The following is an 8451-nucleotide window of genomic DNA, read 5'->3' on the forward strand; positions in this document are numbered from 1 at the left end:
CGGGTTAGCGGAGACCCGTGTGACACAGAATCGTCGCAAATCGCCAATCTCAGATAAATATCAGCAGTCATCCCGATCCCCTCCCGGCACACGGGGGGTGACGGAAATTCCCACGGGCGTACAGGAACGCCCTTGGTCCTTAAGTACCAAGGAGCAAGGTCGTACCCATATGCCCGTGGTCCTTAAGGGGTTAATCCTCTCCCTTTGTGCTGAGTGTGCTGAGCTCCTGTGTGTGAGGGAGAAATCTTCACCAATCAGAGCTATTTTTATATTACAAATACTAGCAGGGGGTCTAAAATACCAGCTGTGCTGATAAAATACCAGCCAGGTGGCAACCCTAAGTGTGTGACATGGTTGTAGTAATTATTGGGGAGATTTATCAAAACCCGTGCAGGGGAAAAGTTGATCAGTTGCCCATAGCAACCAATCAGATTGCTTCTTTCATTCTCAACAAAACCTCTGAAAAATAGAAGAAGTGATCTGATTGGTTGCTATGGGCAACTGGTCAACTTTTCCTCTCCACAGGTTTTGATCCCTGATTGTCTTCATATCTAGGATGAGAATCTTCTGACACAGTGAGTAGCCGACCATTTCTGGGCATAAAACATCAGAACTTGCTGGGTGCCCTACGGTTGCCTGGACAACTGTACCCCCCAGCACCAGCCGCCTCTCTCCTCATCACATGGTGCAGATCCTGCAGGAGAGCAGTTTTGGACACTTCTGTCATCCACATTTTGCTAACACTATTTTTCACACACACAAATAAAATAAATGAGTCGAACAAGTCAAAGAACAGTTTAAAAAAAGGGGAACTTTATTTATTATTTACAAAAATGTTTGTGTAGGGATTTTATGTAACCTCCATCACTCACAAAGAGCGGACAGTAACTAACTCAGGACAGGAAAAACCTCCAGAGGGGAGGAAACCTGTAGGGAATCCATGGCTACTGTACTGCCCTTCCTCTGGGCATACTAAAGGAGGTTACCTCTAGAATTTGGGCCAATGTGTCAGTGTATGTGCTGCCCCACAGCCTGGAAAGTGTGCATCTAAGAAAGGAAAAGAAAAGATAGATTAGTTACATGTTTATTATAGAAATGCACATGGAACTGATCAAAAAGATGTGATACTTACCAGTCACAGGCGGGTATGAAGTTGCATTCCTAGGTTCCTACAGTTTAGGCCCCTCACTGATGACAGTGGTGATGACATCACATGTGTCACCTCACGGGAGTTCTATTTGAGTCATGCTGCTTTCTGATTGGCTGAAAATCAAAAAACCTTTTTAACATATTCTGCATGACTTATCTCAGGGATTTTTGGCAATTTTTATTAAATTGGCTCTACTTCCTATTGGTACATTATATTTGTTTCTCCTAACCAGACACTCAGTATTTGTAATATCATTTGGTGACCCTAACAGCCTGGGCCCACAGGTTTCTTACACAGATCACTGCGGCTCTGGCAGGCTCAATGGGGGAGATTCATCAAGACCTGTCCAGAGAAAAAGTTGCAGAGTTGCCCGCATCAACCAATCAGATCACTTCTTTCATTTTTGAAAGGGCATCTAAAAAATTAAAGAAGCGATCTGATTGGTTGTTATGGACAACTCAGCAACTTCTCCTCTGGACAGGTTTTGATAAATCTCTCCCAATGGGCAGTGCTGGCTGCTGGGACGTATGACGAGCGATGCCCCTGACGTTGCGGTAGGAGCGGAAGGATATTATTTGTCAGACGTCCCGGGAGCCAGCGCTGTTTATTGATTTAAAGTGGTTGTGGCTCCTGCTGCCAGTTCAAGATCAGGCAGCATAGGCCGAGATTGACATACTGCATCTGTGATCCCCTGTGGCTGTCCAGCAGTTGCAAAACTACAACTCCCAGCATGCCCTGACAGCCTTCGGCCTTCGTGTGTCAGGGTATACTAGGAGTTGTAGTTTTGCAACAGCTGGACAGACATCTGTCAGAAGGGGTGGTGGAAATAAATAAAATAAAAAATAAAAAAAAAGCAATGTGGGCTTTGAAAAAGGCCCCACATAAGTTGTGTTTGAAGGAAAACGGTCACCCCTTCACCGCACTAAACCTGATACACCCGGTTATAGTGTGGGTGCTGGTCTCGTGAGCACTTGTGCCTTCTGAGCGCTCACGTGGCCAGCGCCCATGAATATTTAAGTCCAGCCGGCGGGCCGCCTCCAGCGTGCAATTCAGCGCAGGAAGAAGCGGACCTTCAGAGGAACACTGCGCGGACTACAGGTACGCATATCGGTCAAAGAGCTTGCATCGGTCTCATGTTCACCTGCACTATAACCCTGTGTATTGGGTTTAGTGGGACTGAATGGGTGACCGTTTTTTCCTTTAATCCCAGTTTGAGCCTAGGAACAGACGCAATTTTTGTTTGAGTTTTTTCTAGCAAAAAAAAATGTGGTGTCCCGGGACCGTATTGCACTATACACTTTCTATACACTTTCTATACAGTATTTACATTTATTTTAGCAATATATTAACTATATGAGGGGTGACTAGGGGAAGACTAAAGAAGCAGAATCCCACAGTTACTAGGAACTCTGACTTTGGGGACCCCTAACAAAGGTACGGTATGTACCTTTGTTAGGGGTCCCCAAAGTCAGAGTTCCTAGTAACTGTGGGATTCTGCTTCTTTAGTCTTCCCCTAGTCACCCCTCATATAGTTAATATATTGCTAAAATAAATGTAAATACTGTATAGAAAGTGTATACTTACCTTGCATAGCGTCGCAGGGCCTGCGGGTCATGTGACTGTAGTTTAGTCTCTATGGTAGGTAAGAGGACCTTTGGAGGTTCTGGGTCATGTGATACCCACAATACCTTGTAAAGCTGATTGACAGATGGTGGCGACCAATCCTAAAACGGCCAGCCCCTGCCCATATAAGAGAGCCATTAATCGTTCTCTTTCCTCGTGGGCTGCTGATGAGTAAAGATCTGCGCAGCTGTCATCGGCAACCACTGGGCCAAAGCCTGCCGGCCTTGGCTCGAATCAAACAGCGAGTTCTTACAAACTTCCCCGCTACTTCTAGCAAAGACCCTGGACCTAAACATAACCCTAAATCCAGAGGATCTGCGCATACTAAATCCTACTAAGCTAAAGAACTTACAAAAGTCCCAACCATACGTCAATCTCAGCTAAACTGTACATAGACATTGTTATAAAGACTGTTCCTGTTATCCCATGTTACAGAAAATCTTCAGTAAAGTTTCTGAAAGTTTTCAGCAAAGCTCTGGTTGTGGACATTACCTTTATTCTACATCTCCCTATCGCTTTTGGGAAGGGTGGCGATAGGCCAAGCATCACAGTATTAACCCTCAGTAGCACCGCTATTCCTAGGTTAGGCAGTGTAATAATTGTCCATGACCAGGTTAGGGTTAACGGAAGCTTTACTTAGGTAGACAGATAGTACAGTCTTTACAGTTAGGCGAGGTCCCAGAGAGGTGACCAGTAACACAGAAGGACCTTGCAGCTTGCTGGTACTTGCAGTGTTTGGGCAGACTTTAACTCAGCCACGCTGACTATTATAGACTTGACTTGACTGTAGGTAGTGACAGCAGACATAGACGACTTGACTTACTGACATGTGGCTGCTGGTTAGGCTTGAGGCCTCCAGATGTGCTGGACACTGGCTCTGAGAATGAGAATGGGTGGAAGAGAGAGATTATAAAGGCTCCCCCTCATTATAAAGGGGGCTGAGCAAGTAGGTCAAACTGCAGGTCACCTGGTTAGCTGGTGCTCTCTGGGTAACAAAACGTGACAAGTTTACGGAAAAGTAAAAAAAAAAAAAAAAAAATTTGGTCACTTTATAAACCAGAAAAAAAAGTGATCAAAAAATCCCATCAAAACAAAAAGGGTACTGATAAAAACTACAGATCATGGCGCAAAAAAATAGCACAGAAGCAAAATAGTACTAAGTACAGTTGGCGGCTCACAAAACAAGTCTTAAATGGGTCTGCAGGTGGAAAAATTTTAAGCATTATAGATATTAGAAGGTGAGGAGGAAAAACAAAACTTCCTTTCCGGTCGATAAAGGGGTACTCCGCCCCTAAACTTCTTATCCCCTATCCAAAGGATAGGGGATAAGATGTCTGATCATGGGGGGTCCGACCACTGGGGATCCCTGCGATCTCAAGGCCAGCACAGCGGCTTTAAAGAACACGATGATGCGTAAGAGGAAAAAAGTGATCTCACATTTACATACAAGGAATCCTGGGACTTGTCGTTGGAGAGAAGGAACTCCAACAGGAAATATTAACAGTTCACAAAAAATCAGCAGCGTTCTCGTGTACTTAACCCCTTAAGGACCAGGCCATTTTACACCTTAGGACCAGAGCGTTTTTTGAACATCTGACCACTGTCACTTTAAACATTAATGACTCTGGAATGCTTTTAGTTATCATTCTGATTCCGAGATCGTTTTTTTGTGACATATTCTACTTTAACATGGTGGTAAATTTTTGTGGTAACTTGCATCCTTTTTTGGTATAAAATCCCCAAATTTTATTAAAAAAATAGAAAATTTAGCATTTTTCTAACTTTGAAGCTCTCTGCTTGTAAGGAAAATGGATATTCCAAATAATTTTTTTTAATTCACATTTCCAATATATCTACTTTATGTTTGCATCATAAAATTGACGTGTTTTGACTTTTGGAAGACATCAGAGGGCTTCAAATTTCAGCAGAAATTTTCCAATTTTTCACAAAATGTTCAAACTCACTATTTTTCAGGGACCAGTTCAGGTTTGAAGTAGATTTGAAGGGTCTTCATATTAGAAATACCCCATAAAAGACCCCATTATAAAAACTGCACCCCGCCCCCAAAGTATTCAAAATGACTTTCAGTCAGCGTTTTAACCCTTTAGGTGTTTCACAGGAATAGCAGCAAAGTGAAGGAAAAAATTCACAATCTTCATTTTTTACACTTGCATGTTCTTGTAGACCCAACTTTTCCAAGGGGTAAAAGGAGAAAATGTATCTCTCTCTCGAGTAAGCACATACCTCATATTTCTATGTAAAGTGTTCGGCGGGCGAAGTAGAGGGCTCAGAAGCGAAGGAGCGACAAGGGGATTTTGGAGAGTACGTTTTACAGAAATGGTTTTTGGGGGGCATGTTGCATTTAGGAAGCCCCAATGGTGCCAGAACAGCAAAAAAAAAAAAACACATGGCATGCCATTTTGGAAACTAGACCCCTTGAGGAACGTAACAAGGAATTAAGTGAGCCTTAATACCCCACAGGTGTTTCACAATTTCTGCATATGTAAAAAAAAAAAAAAATGTCACTAATATGTGTGTTTCCCCCCCAAGTTTCACATTTTTGCAAGGGTTAATAGCAGAAAATACCCCCAAAAATTTGTAACCCCATTTCTTCTGAGTATGGAAATACCCCATGTGTGGACGTCAAGTGCCCTGCGGTTGAACTACAATGCTCAGAAGAAGAGGAGCGCCATTGAGCTTTTGAAAAGTGAATTTGTTTGGAAAGGTAGGCAGGGGCCATGTGCGTTTACAAAGCCCCCCGTGGTGCCAGAACAGTGGACCCCCCACGTGACCCCATTTTGGAAACTACACCCCTCACAGAATTTAATAAGGGTTGCAGTGAGTATTTACACCCCACTGGCATTTGACAGATCTTTGGAACAGTGGGCCGAGGAAATGAAAAATAACATTTTTAATTTTTACGGACCACTGTTTCAAAAATCTGCCAGACACCTGTGGGGCGTAAATGCTCACTGTTCCCCTTATTACATTATGTGAGGGGTGTAGTTTCCATTGTTCTGGCGCTATGGGGCTTTGTAAACACATGTGGCCTTCAATTTCGTGAAACATTTTCTCTTCAAAATCCCAATGGTGCTCCCTCTCTTCTGAGCATTGTAGTTCACCCGCCGAGCACTTTACATCCACATTTGGGGTATTTTCTTACTCAGAAGAAATGGGGTTACAAATTTTGGTGGGGCTTTTTTTCCTATTTTCCCTTGTGAAAATGAAAAAGTTAGGGTAACCAGCATTTTAGTGAAAAAAAATATTTTTTTTCATTTTCCCATCCAACTTTAACGAAAATTTGTCAAACACCTGTGGGGTGTTAAGGCTCACTATACCCCTTGTTACATTCCGTGAGGGGTGTAGTTTCCAAAATGGGGTCACATGTCGCTATGTTTTTTTTTTCCGTTTATGTCAGAACCGCTGTAAAATTAGCCACCCCTGGTCAAATCACCAATTTAGGCTTCAAATGTAAATAGTGCGCTCTCACTCCTGAGCCATGTTATGCGCCTGCAGATCATTTTACGCCCACATCTGGGGTATTTCCATACTCAGGAGAAATTGCGTTACAAATTTTGGGGTCTTTTATTCCTTTTAACTCTTGTGAAAATAAAAAGTAAAGGGCAACATCAGCATGTTAGTGTAAATTTTTTTTTCTTTTTACACTAACAGGCTGGTGTAGACCCCAACTTTTCCTTTTCAAAAGGGGTAAAAGAAGAAAAAGCCCCCCAAAATTTGTAGTGTAATTTCTCCCGAGTACGGAGATATCCCATATGTGGCCCTAAACTGTTTTCTTGAAATATGACAGGGCTCCGAAGTGAGAGAGCGCCATGCGCATTTGAGGATTAAATTAGGGATGCACGACTTTAGGGGTGCATAGGAGTGGACATAGGGGTATTCCCAGCCAGTGATTCCCAAACAGGGTGCCTCCAGCTGTTGCTAAACTCCCAGCATGCCTGGACAGTCAGTGGCTGTCCAGAAATGCTGGGAGTTGTTGTTTTGCAACAGCTGGAGGCTCCGTTTTGGAAACACTGCCGTACAATACGTTTTTAATTTTTATTGGGGGGGGGGGGGGGGGACAGTGTTTTAACCTTTATTATGTGTTAGTGTAGTGTAGTGTAGTGTTTTTAGGGTACATTCACACTGGCGGAGGTTTACAGTGAGTTCCCTGCTAAGAGTTCAAAACTACAACTCCCAGCATGTACTAATAGACCATGCAGGCTGGGAGTTGTACTTTTGCAACAGCTGGAGGCACACTGGTTGGAAAACCTTCAGTTAGGTTCTGTTATCTAACTCCGTATTTTCCAACCAGTGTGCCTCCAGCTGTTGCAAAACTACAACTCCCAGCATGTACTGATCACCGAAGGGCATGCTGGGAGATGTAGTTATGCAACAGCTGGAGAGATCGCAGCTACAACTCCCAGCATGCTGGGATTTGCAGTTTTGCAACATCTGGAGAGCTAAAGTATAGAGACCACTGCAAACTGTGGCCCTCCAGATGCTGCAAAACTACAAATCTCAAAATGCCCAGACAGCAAACAGTTGTGTGGGCATGTTAGGAGTTGTAGTTTTGCAAGATCTGGAGGGCTATAGTTCAGAGACTACCATATAGTGGTCTCCAACTGTAGCCCTCCAGCTGTTGCAAAACTACAACTCCCAGCATGCCCAAAGAGCTGTCTGGGCATGCTGGGAGTAGTAGTTTTGCAACATCTGGAGTGCTACAGTATAGAGACCACTATATAGTGGTCTCGGACTGCAGCCCTCCAGATATTGCTAGGCAACTTACCGGCTTTCGTCGGATCCAGGGAGCCTGATGCACGACATTGCTGCTCGCCGATCTCCGACGTCGATCGTCGCCCGCAGCCTCCGCAGATCGGTAAGTGGACTCGGGCGCCGGTCCTCCATCGTTTCCCCGTCCTACCCCACCTATTGTGGGTGGGCAGGACGGGGGAAATGAAAGTTAACCCCCCGCCCCCGATCTGCTATTGGTGGTCGCATCTAGACCACCAATAGCAGGGATAGGAGGGGTGGCACTCCTGCCACCTCACTCCTATTTCTTCAGGTGGGTTGTGAGTGTCTTTGACACCCGCGATCCCCCTTATATTCCGGGTCACCGGGTCACCATAGACCCGTAATGACCCTGAATCGCACAAATCGCAAGTGTGAATTCACTTGCGATTTGCGCCCATCGCCGACATGGGGGGGTCTGATGACCCCCCTGGGCATTTGCACGGAGTGCATGCTGATAGATATCAGCAGTCACTCCGGTCCCCGCCCGGTGTGCGCCGGGGACCGAAATTATCACGGACGTATGAGTACGCGCCTGGTCCTTAAGTACCAGGGTGCAGGGACGTACGCATACGTGCAGTGGCGTTGTAAGGGGGATGCGTGGGGTGTGGGCCGCACCGGGTGACACCCTCTGGTGGGGTGACACCCTGCCCAGCTCATCCCTGTCACAAGCTATTTTTGTATACTCAGTCTGCAGTGCAAAGCAAGCATGCACACAGCGAGTCTGTGGAGTTATCGGGCACTTACTCGGCTTCTCTTGCCCCTGATTGGCAGCTTTCTACTGCTCTGCTTGGGTCATGTGACACCAAAACATCACATGACCCCAGCAAGCAGGAAGTGCCTGGAGGATACAGGAGTCCAGCAGTGTTCTAAGGCAGGTAAGGTAAACT

The 8451-nt window shown here is 45.0% G+C and overlaps 1 long non-coding RNA gene across 1 annotated transcript; it reads right to left on the minus strand.

Moving 5' to 3' along the window:
* Positions 1-791: 791 nt before the first annotated feature.
* Positions 792-1219, minus strand: LOC130290942 (uncharacterized). The gene is made up of 2 exons (XR_008847739.1): positions 1133-1219; positions 792-1047 (listed from the first exon to the last, which is right to left on the minus strand). It is a non-coding gene; the product is annotated as an uncharacterized LOC130290942 (long non-coding RNA).
* Between the last annotated feature and the right edge of the window lie 7232 nt (positions 1220-8451).

This window comes from Hyla sarda, chromosome 9 (assembly GCF_029499605.1).
Source record: "Hyla sarda isolate aHylSar1 chromosome 9, aHylSar1.hap1, whole genome shotgun sequence".
Lineage (NCBI taxonomy): Eukaryota > Metazoa > Chordata > Amphibia > Anura > Hylidae > Hyla > Hyla sarda.